Genomic DNA, 20,737 nt, shown 5'->3' with positions numbered 1-20,737 from the left:
GTGGTTAGGACTCCGCACTCTCACTGCTGAGGGCGCGGGTTCAATCCCTGGTTGGGGAATTAAGGTCCCGCAAGCCACACATTGCAGGTTGCACGTATCTGTGAATATACTAAAACCAGTGATTGTACACTTTAAATAGGTGGATTGTACACTTTAAATAGGTGAATTGTACACTTTAAATCGGTGAATTGCATGGTATACGAATTACCTCTCAATAAGGATGTTTTTAAAACAAGACAATACAGATGAATAAAAATGAACTAGAGAACACTTCCCTAATGGCACAGTGGTTAAGAATCCACCTGCCAGTGCAGGAGACACTGGTTCGATCCCTGGTCCAGGAAGATCCCACATGCCGCAGAGCAACTAAGCCCGTGAGCCACAACTACTGAGCCTACATGCCACAACTACTGAAGCCCGCAGGCCTAGAGCCCGAGCTCCGCAACAAGAGAAGCCACCGCAATGAGAAGCCCATGCACTTCAACGAAGAGTAGTCCCCGCTCACTGCAACTAGAGAAAGCCCCCGCACAGCAATGAAGACCCAACGCAGCCCAAAATAAATGAATAAATTTATTTTAAAAAATGAACTGGAGAGATAAAAGCCTCACATCTTTCCAAAAAAATATTCTTTTAAATGTTAAGGTCCCTTTAAGGCAATGAAAAAGGTTCAACTGAGAGAGCTGTGATTTACAAGCCACCTTCCAACATCAGGAAAGAGAATAACTGAAAGGGAAGACACATAATCGCCCTAGACAATGTAAGCCAAGTAAGCTACCCATGGCTTTTTCTATATAACCACTGGGCATTGACATCTATAGCATATAGACTTCTCTTCCTCCTGTAAGTTCTAAGCAAACATAGAGGGGCAAAAAAGAGTCACCCAGAGAAACTAAGGGAGACCGCAAAGGTTCAAAGACAGGACAATCTTTTGCAAGGCAAAATGCATGCCTTTTACAAAGTGAAAAAGTCCCAAGGAACTGTAAGACCACAAAACTAAAGCCTAGGCCTGGGGGGAAAAACACATTAGCTTGTAGTGTGTGTAGTCTATAACCCTTAACTATGACTATGGGGGAGGGAGGGAAAGAGTCTTAACATACCCATTCTCAACAGACGAAAAAACTTCAAAGAAAAGATTTTATATAGGTTACATTGTTGGTAAGAAGAGGATCCAGGATTTAGATGTAAATCTTCAGATTCTCAATTCAGAATTCCCAGACTAAGAATTTAAATTTACAATTCACTCTAGATCAAAGACCCAATTAATATCCCAGCATTATACTTCCTTATTCACAGAGTGACTACATGCCCCAATTTGCCTCAAATAGTTCATACCTGTTGTCTCAGAATTACTGAAAGCATCTCTCACTAATTTATCTCATCAATGTTTTTCATCTTCATCCTACTTGAGTCACATCTTGAACCTCATTACAAATTGTTTTACCTCTTAAAAAGTTCCCTTTTTAGGGACTTCCCTGGTGGTCCAGTGGTTTAAAATCCTTTTAGAACATTCCACCCCTAACTCCTTCATTTTTTATTCTCACTAAATCTACTCATTGCCTTCAATATGAATTCTAAATCTTCAATCATATTCTACAGGCCCCTCCTGTCTTACTTACCTCCCTGTCTGCCTACACCCAAGTGTAGCCATTTCAGTCAAACTCTAATAGTATTGCGCCCACAGCCATCCCAGATTTTGGTAATTTTTTGATTGTCAATCTCCAATCCACAGTGGTTCCTATTGGCTGAGTCCACTGAGACAACAATGCTAAGGACTGATGAGCATACACACTCATTCTACCCTGATCTCTGAAACTGATCTCCTCCTTAGAGCACAAAAAGAACACAAATTAAATTCTGGATTTATTCAGACCATGTGTGTGAGTTCTGTTCTACCTCTCAATGGATATGTGACTTGAATAAATAAATAAGTCCTTCTTTGTCTATAAAACAAAGATAATAATACAATCTTAAAAGATTATATTTTGAGATAACAGACATGAAGTTCCCAGCCTAGTGTCTGGCATACATGGGTCCATGATAAATTTAAATTACCATATTTATTAATTATAACACCCAAATTTTAAGATGTCTGATACTCAGATGTGTCTTAAAAATCAGTGATCTTAGAAAAAGTCACAGCTGGAAGTAAGTGTAAGAAGTGCTGTTGCTCGCGCTTGTATAAACTTCAGTTTGAAAACCCTGAGCTGACAATGCCTGACAATATCTAGAAAAGCACTAGCACCAAATCCTGCAGCATTAAGTGTTTAATGACTTGGAAGAACATCTCAGAAACAACATTGGGGCACTTTTTAAAAAAATATCTTTATTGGAGTATAACTGCTTTACAATGGTGTGTTAGTTTCTGCTGTACAACAAAGTGAATCAGCTGTAAGTATACATATATCCCCACATCCCCTCCCTCTTGAGCCTCCCTCACCCTCCTTATCCCACCCCTCTAGGTCATCACAAAGCATCAAGCTGATCTCCCTGTGCTATGCAGCAGCTTCCCACTAGCCATCCATTTTACATTTGGTAGTGTACATATATCAATGTTACTCTCTCACTTTGTCCCAGCTTCCTCTTCCCCCGCTGTGTCCTCAAGTCCGTTCTCTACGTCTGTGTCTTCATTCCTGCCCTGGCACCGGGTTCATCGGTACTGTTTTTGTAGATTCTGTATATGTGCATCAGCATACGGTATTTGTTTTTCTCTTTCTGACTTACTTCACTCTGTATGACAGACTCTAGGTCCACCCACCTCATTACAAATAACTCAATTTCATTCCTTTTTATGGCTGAGTAATATTCCATTGTATATATGTGCCATATCTTCTTCATCCATTCATCTGTCAATGTACATTTAGATTGCTTCCAAGTCCTGGCTATTGTAAATAGTGCTACAATGAACACTGTGGTACATGACTCTTTTTGAATTATGGTTTTCTCAGGGTATATGCCCAGTAGTGGGATTGCTGGGTCATATGGTAGTTCTATTTGTAGTTTTTTAAGGAACCTCCATACTGATCTCCACAGTAGCTGTATCAATTTACATTCCCACCAACAGTACAGGAGGGTTCCCTTTTCTCCACACCCTCTCCAGCATTTACTGTTTCTAGATTTTTTTGACGATGGCCATTCTGACCAGTGTGAGGTGATACCTCACTGTGGTTTTGATTTGCATTTCTCTAATGATTAGTGATGTTGAGCATCTTTTCGTGTGTTTGTTGGCAATCTGTATGTCTACTTTGGAGAAATGTCTATTTAGGTCTTCCACCCATTTTTGGATTGGGTTTTTTGTTTTTTTGATATTGAGCTTCATGAGCTGCTTGTATATTTTGGAGATTAATCCTCTGTCAGTTATGGGGCACTTTTTCAAGATATTCGGTATCATTAATACTTCTGACAACAATTATACTGTGTGAGAAAACACAAACATCAACATCTAGTCAAAAATAAGATTTAGAAGGGTCAAACTGAATGTGAAGATTTTTAGGACTAACAGCCAAATTATTTCAATTTTATTTTCCTTTACATGTGTAAAATATGAAATTTAAGTTAACCCTTGAGTTAGACTATTCAGATGGAATAGTGTTTTAACTAAAAAACCAATAACATCACCCAGAATAGGGTATTTGTCACCTAGGGACTGGATATTGCATAACTACTGAGACTATCTGGAAAGAGGTGAGAACATCCTCATTTTTAAAAGAAGGATAGCTGTATCTTGTTAGTTGGAAACATGAACCAAGTTTTCTTGTTCTACTGAAGTTCACATATCAGAATAGTATGCTAATTATTTACACAGTGTCTCTCAACTCCAAATCCACCTCCTCTATACTCTGTTCTGATGTTGAAACTGGGATTCTGGAAAATGCATTGCCTAGACTTGACAGGAAGGTGATTAGAAGGCAGGAATAGGAAAAAGAATTCCTTCTTGTTTTTCTTGCGATTCCTGCAAACATCACTCCAGTAGTCTTCAGCTTCTTTCCACACTCAACACCCCTTAATTGATAGTATTTGTTGTTAGTATTTTTAAACACTGAACGGCTTCAGAAAGTAGCTTTGGCTACTGGTGTGGGGCTGTTTCTCAATGAATTCAAGTTGTAACCAAAGGGCTGTTAAGCACATCTATGTGAAAATTTAACATATTTCTATAACTAACATCCACTGAATCACAAGAAATGTCAAGTTCCTTCTTCCTGTGCTGCCAAAAATTATAATAAAAACTGAGATTTCCATTTCCATGCTCAAACTGCAATTCTAGCAGGATTTTTAGGACCTCAACACACATGCACAGGAAATTTCCACATTTCGAAGTCCATTTCAAATTGCAGTTGAGGAACTTCCACCTAACCCTTCCACTGGAGGCTATTAATATGCAATGTAATGACATGCTAAAAGGCAATTATCAAGAGAAAAATATAAAATAATTCTATAAATGCCTTCCAAGCAATGAATATGATCAATTAAAATCATATGTTCATGAACTGATATCAATATTTGGAAGTCTCTGTGTGAAAAAACATTTTCAAATGAAATACACCACATTTCACTACAGATCTGCATTAATAGGTAAATTTTTTTTTTTTTTTTTGCTGTACACGGGCCTCTCACTGTTGTGGCCTCTCCCATTGCGGAGCACAGGCTCCGGACGTGCAGGCTCAGCAGCCATGGCTCACGGGCCCAGCTGCTCCGCAGCATGTGGGATCTTCTCGGACCGGGGCATGAACCCGTGTCGCCTAGCATCAGCAGGTGGACTCTCAACCACTGCGCCACCAGGGATGCTCAATAGGTAAACATTTGAAATCAATTTTGGTGACAGAAAACACTAACTTTGAGCCCCAATTAAGTAAAATGTTAGTTCCACACCTTCCCCTCCAAAGAATTCCATTTTTCTCATTAGCAGACCTGTGTTACAAAAAAAAAAAAAGTACTGAATCACTATGTTTTGAATTTTGTTAAAAAAAAATAAAAGTTCTTACTATGTAAGTACTTATACAGTATTCTCTTGACCCACAAAATAAATTTTTACTGACCCTTCACAGAAAAAATCCACCAATCCCATGTATATACCCAAGATAAATGAATCCTTACCACTACCAAAAACCACGTACATTATTCATAGAAGTTTTTTTCATAAAAGCAAAAAACTACTAACCCAAATACCTATCAATAACAGTATGGATAAATAAATTTTGGTGTACTCATACAATGAAAACCACTACAACCCATAACAACATGGATGAATCTCAGACACAACGTTTAGGAAAAGAGTCAGACATAAAAGAGTACATACTGCATGATTTCATTTTTTTGATGGCAAGACTAATCTAAGTTGATAAAGATCAGAAGGGTCTCTATCTCTGGGGAAGGGAACATAAGGCAGACTACTGCAGTGCCATCTTGATCTGGATAATGGCAATATGCATATACATATGTAAAAATTAATAAAATGTCATACTTAAGGTTTATGAACTTTACTATATGTAAAAATTTATATATTTTTAAAAAGAGGAAACACACACACAGTTAATGCTATATAGATCATCTCCCAAGTCCCTGTGATTTTACATTTTTCAGGCTGTATCTGTGATTGAAAATAATAGAAGAGTTATAAACTTAAGAACAAATCAATAGGAATGACCAAATTTGAAGAACACAAAGAGAAATGACTGAAAAAAGAAAAAGAGGGCTTCCCTGATGGCACAATGGTTAAGAATCCGCCTGCCAGTGCAGGGGACATGGGTTTGATCCCTGGTCCGGGAAGTTCCCACATGCCGCAGAGCAACTAAGCCCGTGTGCCACAACTACTAAGCCTGCGCTCTAGAGCTCGCAAGCCACAACTACTGAGCCCACATGCCACAACTACTGAAGCCTGCGTGCCTAGAGCCCGTGCTCCGCAACAAGAGAAGCCAACGCAATGAGAAGCCTGTGCACCGCTACGAAGAGTGGCCCCCACTCACCGCAACTAGAGAAAGCCCACGCGCAGCAACGAAGACCCAATGGAGCCATAAATAAATAAATAGATTAATTATTTTTAAAAAAAGAGCCCCAGTGATCTGAGGGCAATATAAATAAAATCTAACATATGTGTAAGTGGAACCTGGAAAGAGGAAAAAAGGGGGGAGAAGGAAATAAAAAAAAGAAAAAACAGCTTGACGATATCATGACCAAAAATTCCCCAAATTTGGTAAAAGACATAAATTTATAGACCCAGGAAGCTCAGTGATTCCAAAGCAGGACAAGTATTTGGGAAACACAAACCTCAAGGCATCACAATGAAACTGCTGTACATCAAAGAAAAAGAGACACCTTTCAAAAGCAGCCAGAAAAAAATCTCACATTACATACAAAGAAACAAAAATACATATTATAACTGACCTCTCATCTGAAGCACTGGAGAACACAAGACAGTGGAATTGCATCTTTAAAGCACTGAAACTGTCAACCCAGAATTTTATATCCAAAATGTAATATCCTTCAGAAATGAAGGTTAAATAAACATTTTCAGACAAATGAAAACTAAGTGAAATTATCTCAGCAAATCTTCACTAAAAGAAACACTAAAGGGAAGTTTCTCAGGCTGAAGGGATATATCATCAGGTGGAAAATCCAACATTTGAGAAAAAATGAAAAAAAGCACAAAAAATGGTAATAAGTGCATAAATATAAAAGACTACTTCCCTTGCATTTATTTAAAATACATATAACTGTTTAATGTGGGGTTTATAATGCATGTATAGCATAAAGGGTGGGGCTGTGATAAATGGACCCATGCTAATGAAAGGTTCTTACATTTTACATGAAGTAGCAGAAAAATAAAAGTCTAAGACTATAAACAGTTAAGGATATGTATTGCAATCCCTGTACAACACAACCAGACAGACAGACATAGCCAGACAGATACACACACACAGAATATAAAGATATACCTATAAAATCAAAAATAATTAAAATGGAATTCTAAAAAATAGCAAATTAAGATAAAAGGCAGGGCTCCTTCCCCGGTGGTCCAGTGCCTAAGATTCTGCACTCCCAATGCAGGGGGCCTGGGTTTGACCCCTGGTCAGGGAACTAGATCCCACATGCCACAACTAAAAGATCTTGCATCCCACAACAAAAGATTCTGCATGCCACAACCAGAAGAATCCCATGTGCCACAATTAAGACTGGACACAGGGCTTCCCTGGTGGCACAGTGGTTAAGAATCTGCCTGCCAATGCAGGGGACATGGATTCCATCCCTGGTCTGGGAAGATCCCACGTGCCGCAGAGCAACTAAGCCCGTGTGCCACAACTACTGAGCCTGTGCTCTAGAGCCCAAGAGCCACAACTACTGAGCCCACGTGCATAGAGCCCATGCTCCTCAACAAGAGAAGCCTGTGCACCACAACCAAGAGTAGCCCCTGCTCCCTGCAACTAGAGAAAGCCGCACACAGCAACAAAGACCCAACACAGTCAAAAATAAATAAAAATTAAAAAAAAAAAGACCGGATGCAGCCAAATAAAATATAAATCAACAAATATATTTTTTAAAAGATAAAAGGCAGGAAAAGAGGGGAACAACAATAGATGAGACAAAAGGAAAGTACAGGGCTTCCCTGGTGGCGCAGTGGTTGAGAGTCCGCCTGCCGATGCAGGGGACACGGGTTTGTGCCCCGGTCTGGGAAGATCCCACATGCCGCGGAGTGGCTGGGCCCGTGAGCCATGGCCGCTGGGCCTGCACGTCCAGAGCCTGTGCTCTGCAACGGAAGAAGCCACAACAGTGAGAGGCCCGCGTACCGCAAAAAAAAAAAAAAGGAAAAGTACAAAATGGTAGACATATATCATCCAACCACATCAATAATATTAAATGTGAGTTATACACTCCAATTTAAAGGCAAAGATTGTCAAAATAGATTAAATATTTAAATATTAAAAAAAAATTTTAAAGCATGACCCAACCATATGCCAGATGCATTTAAAATATAAAGACACATAAGTTGAAAACAAAAGGGTATAAAAACATATAATGCATACAGAAACTGTAAAAGGTGCAATTTAGACATCAGGAACATTTCATAATGCTAAAAGGGTCAACTCTTGGTAATGTCTAACAATCCTAAATGCACACGTGCCTAACAATAGAATTTCAAAATAAATGAAAGAATAACTGACAGATTTAAAGGGAGAAATAGACAATTCCACAATCACAATTTGAGGCTTTATCACTCTTTCTCAGCAACAGAACTAGATCAAAACTTTTCAGAATTAGAAAAAACTTGATGATGAATAACGATCTCAATCTCCTGGCTTAAAGAACATTACTTGACCCTATAGAACACTACATTCAACAACAGCAAAACATACATTCTTTTCAGGTATACATGGTATGTCTGCCAGGATAGGCCATGTACTGGGCCAAAAAAACAAAGCTTAATAGGTTTCAAAAGACTAGATCTTAAAAGTACGCTTTCTGGGGGACTTCCATGGTGGCACAGTGGTTGAGAATCCACCTGCCAATGCAGGGGACATGGATTCGATTCCTGGTCTGGGAAGATCCCACATCCCGTGGAGCAGCTAAGCCCACATGCCACAACTACTGAGCCTGTGCTCTAGAGCCTGTGCTCCGCAACAAGAGAAGACACCGCAATGAGAAGCCCACACACTGCAACTATCAGTAGCCCCTGCTCACTGCAACTAGAGAAAGCCTGCACACAGCAATGAAGACCCAATGCAGAGAAAAATAAATAAAATTTTTAAAAAAAGGATGAAAACTGAATATAGTAGACAAGATTATATAACATGATTTCCAAGAGATCTAAAAATATTTTCATTTTATTACTGCCTGATGCTTTTTATCACGTTCTTCAAAGCTATTTAGGTATATGCTTCAAGAAGAAAATCATTTTGAAACTTCTGCCAGAAACAAAGCAGTCTCCTGATATACACTGACTCAGTCCTTATAAATCTTAAACACTTTTATTCAATGATTTTCTTTTTGCAGATGAGAAATTCACCTCTACTAATTTTATAGTGGCTAGATGAAGGCTATTCAATTCAACAAACATTTGAAATTACAGTAAATAATACATGGTCACTGAACTTAATTTTCTAGTATTGAAATAATTTGAGGGACTTCCCTGGTGGTACAGTGGTTAATAATCCGCCTGCCAACACAGAGGACATCAGTTCCTTCCCTGGTCTGGGAAGATCCCACGTGCTGCAGAGCAACTAAGGCTGTGCGCCACAACTACTGAACCTGTGCTCTAAAGCCCGCAAGCCACAACTCCTGACTCCGCACACCTCAACACCTGACCTGCATGCTGCAACTACTGAAGGCTGCACGCAGCAATGAAGACCCAATGCAGCCAAAAATAAATAAAAATTAGAAAAAAAAATAATTTGGCATCAAATTACAATTAATGTTTACTTGAATTCCTACCACAGAAGTTCCAGGAAATTTTGGAAAAACATGCACTGAATATATATAATAAAAATTTGGCACTTCCCTGGTGGCAAAGTGGTTAAGAATCCACCTGCCAATGCAGGGGACACAGGTTCCATCCCTCGTCCGGGAAGATCCCACATGCCGCAGAGCAACTAAGCCCATGTGCCACAACTACTGAAGCCCATGTGCCTAGAGCCTGTGCTCCACAACAAGAGAAGCCACCGCAATGAGAAGCCCGCGCACCACAACGAGTAGTAGCCCCCACTCACTGCAACTAGAAAAAGCCCACGTGCAGCAACAAAGACCCAACGCAGCCAAAAATAAATAAATAAATATATAAATTTATTTTTTAAAAATCCAATTCATATTGTTATAATCTAGTACATAAAAGTCTACTAATTGTTCTTAAAATTTTACTCATCCACAGCCTTCACACCTAGTATCATGTGACTAAACTCTCAGCAACCAACAGATTCATTCAGACAGTATCAATTAGAAGTGGATTACTGTTCAACAAAAGATACTATCTGGTCTGGATGTGAGGATAAAAAATCTCCACAAATTGGCCTCAAAGAAGGGTGGTATTCATGTGCTTAAAAAACTCCTTGGTCACCTAGCTTTGCTAATCATGCAAAATCACAATGCAGACATATCACTCTTTAGCTCTATTTTTTTTTTTAGCTATTTTTTTAAAATACAAATTCCTCTGTCATTTAAGGATTCTACCAATTTCATTGGTAACTTCCTCTTTTTGCCTCTCCACTACTCTTTTAGGATGTTTTAGTTCTAGCAAAACTATTTTACTCATTTTCTTCAAACACACCAAGCATGCTTCTGTCTCTTTGTCCCTGCTATTCATCTGTTTGAAATGTTTTACCACCTATTTGCTTACCAAAGTCTAAGCCTTCAAATCCCAGTATAACTGTCACCTTTTCCTTGAAACTTCTCTTGACCACCAAAATTCTTAGTAGCTCTTTATCCAAAGAAACAGATACAATCCTAGCACATAATTGACATTTAACTTATGATATAATAATCTCAAATATCCTTCATATAAACGGAAATCCATTCCAGTGTTATTCCTCGTATAAATCCAGGTTCCCCTAATGGACTAATGCTATTCAAGGGCTGGCTTTATCAGCACTAATCACAGGGCCCCTATTTGGTAGGAAGTTTTAAGTGTTTGATCTTAATAATAATTTTATAATATAACATGAAAAACAACACATATATTATGGCAGTTCCCAACTTTTAAAATATCACATAATATACAAAAAACGATGTAATATTTGTAATCTCCAAAGGCTGAGGGACTCTGTATTTAGGCATACTTACAACTGTGTAGAGTATCAGTTGGGAAGATCTGTACTAATGTAAAAGACCAAATGCCAACAGCAAGGGAAAGAAATTTAGTAAACTCCTTCATTATGTTTGTGTTTAGATTTCTATTACAACCGTTATCTAGAAACGTCTCGATTTGTTGTCTTCAGCAAATAAAAACTTGTTATGCTTTTATATCATGTATAAACTCCACTCATTTTATCTTTCTGACCAGCGAATTCAACTGGACATACTTCCATATGCCAACAACCTCAGTCAAAGTAGTATTTAATTTAAATAATTAACTCTGAAAATAGAAGCTAATAGGAACAAAATTCATTAACGCTTTAAGCCTATTCTCCTACTGTGAACACAAAGCACTTTTTCCCTTGGACATCTACAGATTTCTGATAATTGGAAAATAAATCACGGCACTGGCATTTTACATGCCAATGCCGTTATTTATTTCATTTATGATTTTTAATAATAAACCTTCACCTCATTTCTATTTAACTCAAGGTCTTGAATAAAGACCTAAGTGAGGCTTGATGATTTCAACATCATCTTTGTTCCTAAAATTCTGTCTCCATCTCTACCCCACCCACCCTCATTTCCTTAAACATACTAAAAAAGTCACTCAATTCCTTTTGAGTTTCTAAGGAAATCTAAATAGGGTTCTTATCCTTTTGAACCTCAATGGAGCACTTATATTTAATCATTCTCATAAAGAACTTCTCTTGTTGCCAGGAGGCAATAAAATGGCTTTTTGGGGCAAGAGTTAATTTGCCAATTTGCTTTAAAAGTAGGCATTACTTGACAATACATTACTGAGAGGCTGGACACTCTTATACTTGCTGGTGGAAGTACAAAATGGTACAACCCATATGAAGGAGAATATGACCACCTCTAACAAAAACTCAGAAATGTACCCTTTTGCCCAACAATCCTAGGAACTTACCCTAAAGATACACTTCCACAAATACAAAGCAATGTGTAACAAGGTTATTCACTTCAGCATTACTTGTAATAGGAAAATATTACAAGCAATCTCAAATCAACAATGAGAGCCTAGTTGAGTAAACTATGGCACATCTACACATAGAATACTATAACACCATGAAAATGAATTTAAAGACATTTCCAGATATGGTGTGATTTCCAAGACATATTGGGTGAAGAAAGCAAAGCACAATAGAGTATATATAGTAGTTTATCTTTTAAGAAGAAGGGCGGTAACACAGAAAGGATAAACCAGAAACTAATGAAAATGATTATCTACAGAGGGGAGGTGGGTGGAAATGAAGTGAAAAGGATAAAGATGGGAAGAAGACTTCCAGAAGTGTAAGTTTTTCTATAGTTTTGACTCTTGAACCATGTAGAATTAAATAAAAAGAACGAACAATGTAATTCCTAAAACTGAATACACACACTCCTACAACTGAACAACAATGAAACAAATAACCTGATTAAAAAATGGGCAAAGGACTTGAATAGACATTTTTCTAAATAAGATACACAACTGGCCAGTAAGCATGAAAAGATGCTCAACATCACCAGTCCTCAGGGAAACACAAATCAAAACCACAACGAGACATTACCTCATACCTGTTAGGACGGCCACTATCAAAAACATAGAAAATAAGCACTGATGTGGAGAAACTGAAACCCTTGTGTACTACTGGTGGAAAGGTAAAATGAAGCAGCTACTATGGAAAACAGTATGAAGGGGTTCCTCAAAAATGTTTAAACAGAATTATCATATGACCCAGCAATCCCAGCTATATCCAAAAGAATTGAAAACAGGATCTCAGAGATATACACACACCCATGTTCACTGCAGCATTATTCATGATAGCTGAAAGGTGGAAGCAACCTAAACTTCCATTAATGGATAAAGAAAGTGTGGTAGATATATACACTGGAATACTACACAGCCCTAAAAAAGAAGAAAATCCTGTCATATGCTACAAAATGGATAAACCTTAAGGACTTCATGCTAAGTGAAATAAGCCAGTCACTAAAGGACAAATACCATATGATTCCACATTTATATGTGAGGTATCTAAAGTAGTCAAACTCCTAGAAACAGGAAGTGGTCATTAAGGGCTGAGGGGGATGGGGGAAAGGGAGTTGTTCAGTGGGTACAGAGTTTCAGTTTTACAAGATGAAAACCTTCTAGAGATCTGTAGTATTGACAATGTACATATAGTTAACACTACTGTACTGTGTACACTTAAAAATGGTTAAGATGGTTTTTGTTATGTTTTTTACCACAATAAAAAAAAAAATCAAGCAAAGATAATACTCGTCAGTAGAAATGAAGAGTCCAGTCCACAAGAGTGAATGTATGTATGTATGTGTATATACATATAAAATTGAATACAAACAGAAAAAAATAAACCAATTGTTGGGACTTCCCTAGTGGCGCAGTGGTTAAGAATCTGCCTGCCAATGCAGGGGACACGGGTTCCATCCCTGGTCCAGGAAGATCCCACGTGCTGCAGAGCAACTAAACCCGTGCTCCACAACTACTGAGCCTGCACTCTAGAGCCTGCAAGCCACAACTACTGAGCCCGCACTCTAGAGCCTGCAAGCCACAACTACTGAGCCCATGCCCTGCAACTACTGAAGCCCGTGCGCCGCAACTACTGAAGCCCATGCTCTGCAACAAGAGAAGCCGGCTCACCACAACAAAGATTAGCCCCCACTCGCCACAACCAGAGAAAGCCCATGAGCAGCAACGAAAACCTAACACAGCCATCAATCAATCAATCAAGGGCTTCCCTGGTGGCGCAGTGGTTGAGAGTCCGCCTGCCGATGCAGGGGACAAGGGTTCGTGCCCCAGTCCAGGAAGATCCCACATGTTGCGGAGCGGCTGGGCCTGTGAGCCATGGCCGCTGAGCCTGCGCGTCTGGAGCCTGTGCTCTGCAACGGGAGAGGCCACAACAGTGAGAGGCCCGCGTACAGCCAAAAACAAACAAACAAAAAAACCAAATCAATCAATCAATCAAGGCAACATTTTATAACCACCAAAGTGGGTGCTAAAACAGTTGAGTAAGAATTGTTGGAAAACAAATTATTCTTAAAAACTATTTATTACCTTGAATATTACTTATTAATTGCAAAGGGAGGGAAATACCTTTACAATGCAGAGAGCTGTACACAAGTGATCAAACTTAGCAAAGCCAACAGGACAAAATGACATTATATGTCTCCTGATATGATGCTAAGGGAACTACACAACACCGATTGTGTAGTATACTTGCCAAAAAAGGTTCAATTTGAATCTAAGCATGAGGAAATAAGACAAAACAGATTATGAACTCTTATAAGACAAATGCTTCAAAAAATGTCATGAACAACACACCCCCAGAAAATGAGAGAACTTTCTCGATTAAAACAGACAAAAGAGACGTAATAAATGCATGTGATCCTATACTGCAACTTGGATAGAGGAAGAAAAATTCAACTTTTAATAAGTCATTTTTAGGGCAGCTGAGGGAATTTTATTATGGATAGCATAACAGATATCACTGTATCAATGTTAAATTCCTTGAGTGTGATAATGATAATTGTTATAAAGTAGGAGAATATCCTTGTTCTAAGAAGACTGCTGAAGCATTCAGAGGTGGAATGTCATGACAGATGCAAGTAACTCTCAAACAAAAATGTATGTTACATCTGTCTCCCTCTGTGTGTGTGTGTTTGGAGAAAAATTAAAGCAAGCAAAAGTAACAAAATGTTAACAACTGGTGAATCTAAGTGAAGGGATGACTGTTGAAGGTACAACTTTTCCAACTTTTCTAGAGGGATAAAGTGTCTCAAAATAAGAAGTTAAAATGGATTTTTTTTGAAAAAGAGAGAAGGGGGAATCATCATTATGATTGGCCAGTGATACTTTCTAGTAAAAATTCAAAAAGTGTAAGAAACAAGTTCTAGGATCAAATCATGAACCTCCCCCATAATTCTTCCATAACTAGCACGTAAAAAAGTTCCTACAATTTTTTTCTTAGAGTATTTAAAATAAATTTTACAAATCTAGCAAATTGGCTGCAAATATATACTGTTGTTTTTGAGATTAAATGTTTTACAAATGTATGATTATAACTACATAGTACACTTTGACTTACCATGAGAGCTCCTGTGGTAGATTAAAGACGGCTACAAATTCTTTCCTACTTCTTCCATTGAGAAGTAGGGTCAAATTTTCTCTCCTTGAATGTCAGCTGTGCTATGACTACTTTAAACCGTAGAGTAAGGTAGAAGTGCCACTGCCAATTCTGAATAAAGTCTTTAAAAGTACTGGCAACTTCCTCCATAGTGTCTTGGAACCCTGAACCCAACTACCCTGCTGGAGAGACCATGTGGAGAAACCTTAACACTACATCATAGACAAGAAGAAGGGCCCAGCTGAGTCCAGTCTTTCCACTGTTCCTACTGAGGTACCAAGTGTTTGAGAGAAGCCAGTGTGTATATACTTCACCAGTCTAATCACCAGCTGAATACCAGTGAGTGAGCCCAGTATGCGATGTGGAGCAGAATAATCAAGCCAAGCCCTGCCCAAATTTCTAATCCACAAAACTGTGAGATAGTAAGAAAAGTTAACAACAGTAGGCAAAAAGCAGAAGTCACCCTAGTGTCCATCAATGGATGAAAGGATAAACAGATGTTATACACGTGAATTCTGACACATACTACAATACAGATAAACCTTGAAGACATTATGCCAAGTGAAATAAGCCAGTCACAAAAGCAGCAATATTGTATGATCCCACTTATATGAGGCTCCTAGAGTAGTCAAATTCATAGAGACAGAAAGCAGAAAGGTGGTTGCCTGGGCTGGGGGAAGGGGAGAATAGAGTTATAATTTAATGGGTACAGAGTTCAGTTAAGGATGATGAAAAGTTGTGGAGATGGATGATGAGGCTGCACAACAATGTGAATGTACTTACAGCACTGAACTGTACAATTAAAAATGATTAAAATGGTAGGGGCTTCCCTGGTGGTGTAGTGGTTAAGGATCCACCTGCCAACACAGGGGACACCAGTTCGAGCCCTGGTCCGGGAAGATCCCACATGTCGTGGAACAACTAAGCCCACGCACCCATAACTACTGAGCCTGCACTCTAGAGCCCACAAGCCACAACTACTGAGCCCGTGTGCCACAACTACTGAAGTCTGCGTGCCTAGAGCCCGTGCTCCACAACAAGAGAAGCCACCGCAACGAAAAGCCCGCGCACCACAACGAAGAGTAGCCCCCGCTCACTGCAACTAGAGAAAGCCTGCACGCACCAACAAAGACCCAACACAGCCAAAAATAAATAAATAAACAGATAGATAAATAAATAAATAAAATAAAAGCTGTGCTGCATGAAGTATTACTTCACAAATGTATACTGGCTATATTTTAGGACTTCATTTTAAGAAATCTTGCCTCTCCATTTAACTTCTTAATTACTTAGCAGAATCTTCTGCATTAATACAAATATTAAAGTAAAAGATATAAACAAAATTCAGACTTGAAATTACATACTGAATTATGAGCAAAATTAGCATACTATGTGGCAATTAGGGATAAATAAAAGTCATTTATGCAAGTGAAAATAATTACAACAAATCAAGTATTTCTGAGGTCCACCTGAGGGGAAGAAAAATGAAAGAATTCATGGCCTTCCTGCCCCTAATCTATTCCTCCCCTCTTCCAACCTAGGTTTGATTGCAAAAGGGAGATGTCCTACCTAAATCATGCTCACCATACCCCAATTCCTACTGAACTATCCAACAGGCCAGACTATAGAAAGTAGAAGCACGAGCATGTGGAAGAGGGAGAATGGCTGACAGAAAGAGAAAGATTACAGAAAAATACAAAGAAAACACAGAAGTAACACCTAGTGGGAGAAAAGTGGGGGACATTTTCAGAACAATAAAACCCTATTATTTAATTTTTCCTAATTCTTAGCACCAAGGTAATAAGTATTTTGATTTGATTCTGTGACAGAATGAATATGGCAGGTTTGGGTATGGAGTTGTGGCTAGAGAACTGTCTGGGGCACTGAACTCTGAGAGCAGATAATAAGAAATGGATATAGTAACAAACTTCATCCTAATCCCTCCCTTTAAAAACGAAGGCTTTCAAGGGCTTCCCACTTCCAAAATAGCAAAAAAGGAAGAAAAAAAAAGTGTGTAGCACACAGCTTTGTAATACATGATCTGAGATAGACTGTGTATAACAAACTGTGGGCAGAAGCACTTAATGGAACTTTGTATAACACTGTTTATAGGTGTATCTTGTTTATTAAACTTATCAGACATGATTTGCATTAGTTTCAGAATCCTTAATGAAATCTTGATGCTTAATATAACATTGGTATTAAAATGTCTGCTATCCTTGCAAACAGCCTTTGTATGAATTTTAATATTTCTGCCAATTAATATATATTTGTAATTTATCTAAATAACAAAACTGTTAATGATGGTTTTCAGCTTTATGTGACTAGGGTTGGTCACAACCTCTGAGACAGTTTCTTCATCCAGAAAATTAGAAGAAAATGAAATAAACTCTAAGCTACCTTCTGGTTCTAAAATTCTAAATATCTGTGTTATCATCTCTAGTATGCAATCTCAGATAAAGTACTTAGCTGCAATTCAAAATATTTTCAAATTATCCTTCATCTTCAAAAATAAAAATATTTGTCTAAACCAGTATTAATACAAAGTATTCGAAGAGTAGTCCCCGCTCCACGAAAGCCCTAGCAGCAAAGAAGACACAACACAGCCAAAAAAAAAAAAAACCAAAGCATTCATTCATTCATTCAAGGAATATATGTTGAGAACCTATGTGCCAGGTATTAAACTTAGCACTGGGAGGATACAAAACTAAGCAAACAGATGTGATACCTATATTCATGAAGCTTACAGAGAAGCTGGGGAGACAAACCAAATAAACATATGCATAAATGTAATATCACATCTGTAATAAGTGATATGAAGGAATTAAAAGAATATATTAACAGGGAATCTAAGAGACTCCCCTTAATGAACTGGGAGGAAGAGTACGTATATGGGCTACATAATTCTAAATCTGTCTAGACAGAAATGAACATGGCATGTTCAAGGAACTGACAGAAGGCCAGTGTGACTGGACATAAAAATATTTAAAGTAGTTCCTTGGAAACAGAAATTAAAACTTCTAAAATACAAAAGTATGTCTAAGTTCTTCCAAAGATATACTCTAAGAATTATTTTCAAGAAAGCTTCAAAGCATCACAATAATTTCTAATGTTAAAAAAAAAAAAAAAACGTCCCATATCTCCCTGCAAAAGACCAAGTTAACTCTCATTGATTCCCTTCTCTTTTCACTTTACTGTTTTCAACTGCATAATAAAAATCACAACTTCTTTGTTCAACTTCGTTTAGATTCCTTAGAAGAAAGCAGCTATAAGAATAAAAAGATACATGATGCTATTGCCCTGGCTCTGCCACTAACCTGTCCTATGGCTGACCTTGGTAAATGTTACCTGGCCACTTTGGGTCTAACGTTTGTTATCTGTGAAATAAAGGGAGTTCCAGAATTTCTTTTAGAATCATTCTAACTCTAAAATTATGGTTCCACTGTAAAAATGCTTGTTCCAGTCTTGAAAACTGAACAAAACGGACCAAACATCTCTGAATTCCACTAACCAAGATTTTTTTTTTTAATTTATTTGTTTTTAACTTTGGCTGCGTTGGGTCTTCGTTGCTGCACGCGGGCTTTCTATAGTTGCGACGAGCGGGGGCTACCCTTCGTTGCAGTGTGTGGGCTTCTCATTGCGGAGCACAGGCTCTGGGCGTGCGGGCTTCAGTAGTTGTGGCACGTGGGCTCAGCAGTTGTGGCTCGAGGGCTCTAGAACACAGGCTTAGTAGCTGTGGCACACAGGCTTAGTTGCTCCGTGGCATGTGGGATCTTCCCGGACCAGGGTTCGAACCTATGTCCCCTGCACTGGCAGGCGGATTCTTAACCACTGCACCACCAGGGAAGCCCCATTAACGAAGATTTTACTTGCCTTTAAGCGGTTTTGTATTTATACAGCATTGGAACATTGTTACTGTATTATAACAAACTACCGAATTTATAAAATTTATCCACAAATAACACCAAAGTTATCAAAAAAACAGTTAAACATTGTTTGAAACCTATACTTCCAACGAGACAGTAATACTTTAAACATGGATCCCTAAAATGTACAAAGTCAAAATCGACTTAGAAAGGCAGGAGGAAGACAGAATCATAATTCTTGAGAAAAGCAAAATTTTAGCAACAGGACATTCAAATTTGTTAATATGTGTATCAAATTTAACTTCCAAAAGAACTCATAAAAAATGAATATTCTAACCGTATGCTCATTCTAGACTTGGTGTCAATTTCTAGTTAACAATATTTCTGATATTTAATCTATTTCCAAATGGAAGATGTATATACAGTCATAACTTTTCTTTTTTAACCAGATTATCCATCACTAGAATTCAACGTTTTGATATTCTTAATATGAAAATAAAAATTAAAGGACCTATAAATTTTTTAACTTAGCTTTATATTTCATAATTCATATTTCAGCATCTCAGAACACTTAAGAACAATAATATAACCTTAAGAAGCATCAATTAAGCACCCTACTTTATGTACAGTCTTTAGTATCAAGGTTTATTTTAATGGACGGCATTGTGTCCCATTCCTTCCAAAGGGGCAACAAACCGCAGAATCCAATTAGATTTTTAACAATAAACTACAGGAATACTTTAAATATTAATCACTCATAACATGGTAAACATTTACTAGACACTATAAGTTCTAAAAGCAAAGGGGCAAGGTTATTCCTTAAAATACATTTCACCAAGTGCCCAAGGTGAAGACTGGCAAAGTGTCAACATCGTTTCTTCCCTCACCTCCCACCAACTCTGATTGATTCTAACACTGAAATGTGTCTTGTAACGTTCCCTATCACTCTATTCCCACTATCATAGCCCTACTTCATGATTTCAACATCTCTGACCTAGACTACTGTTAACAGTTTCCTAGCTGGACTCCCTGTCTCCAGTCTTACCCTGTTCCAATCCAGCCCCGATAGTGACAACCAAAACATCTTCAGCATTGCCAAATGTCTCCTGGGGGTCAAACATGTCCTGGTTGAGAAACACTGCATCAAGCTGATCCCTTAACAAGAACAGCACTTACTTTGTAAGGCTGTATCCACAATCTATGTCCATGCAACAAAAAGCAAAAAATTAACTTACCTAAGGCTGAAACTTACAACCTTGACATTAGGACCACCATGCTTAAAAATACACTGACTCATAAAAAGAGCCATAATCACTCTCTCTTAAAACCCCTCTGGGGACTTCCCTGGTGGTCGTGGTTAAGACTCTGTGCTCCCAATGCAAGGGGCGCAGGTTTGATCCCTGGTCAGGAAACTAGATCCCCGCATGCCGCAACTTAAGACCCAGCACAGCCAAATAAATAAATATTTAAACAAACAAACACATACAAACCCCTCTGAACATGTGGGCATAAATCATCACCTTACTTCAAGCCTGAAGTTTGAAAAGTCAGTACCTTCTGTCAAAGTTTAACCATACTATATACATATTTAAGCTTCTGGATGTTAGAAAATTGTGATAATTTTTAAAATGCCTTTTGTGCTTTGATAAATCAGTCTCCTCAGAAGTTGATGAAAACCTTCCTAAGCAAATTACTGCCTACCTTTAAGGCTGCAAGCTACTCTGAATAGTATTCTCGTAAATATTTCTAGAAAAAAAAAAAAATTAAAAAAATACTCGAATTCTTATACTTTAAAAAAAAAGTAAGATTAAAAAAGATCACACACACCCTTCTAATTTCCCATAATGGTTATGCCCCTAACAGAAATCACCATTCAAAGATATAGCCAAGATAGAACAATACCTTTCAGAGGCGGTAAAAGAGAAAACGTAAAATATCTTTAAAAAAAAAAAAAAA

The 20,737-nt window shown here is 38.1% G+C and overlaps 1 protein-coding gene across 3 annotated transcripts in view; it reads right to left on the bottom strand.

Moving 5' to 3' along the window:
• Window positions 1-20,737, bottom strand: part of PDS5A (PDS5 cohesin associated factor A) — a 129,080-nt gene that overhangs the window by 107,069 nt on the left and 1,274 nt on the right. The window lies entirely within an intron of this gene.

This window comes from Lagenorhynchus albirostris, chromosome 4 (assembly GCF_949774975.1).
Source record: "Lagenorhynchus albirostris chromosome 4, mLagAlb1.1, whole genome shotgun sequence".
In the NCBI taxonomy this organism is placed as follows: Eukaryota; Metazoa; Chordata; class Mammalia; order Artiodactyla; family Delphinidae; genus Lagenorhynchus; species Lagenorhynchus albirostris.
Note: the sequence above shows the minus strand (reverse complement) of the source record. Positions and strands in the feature narration are given on the sequence as shown.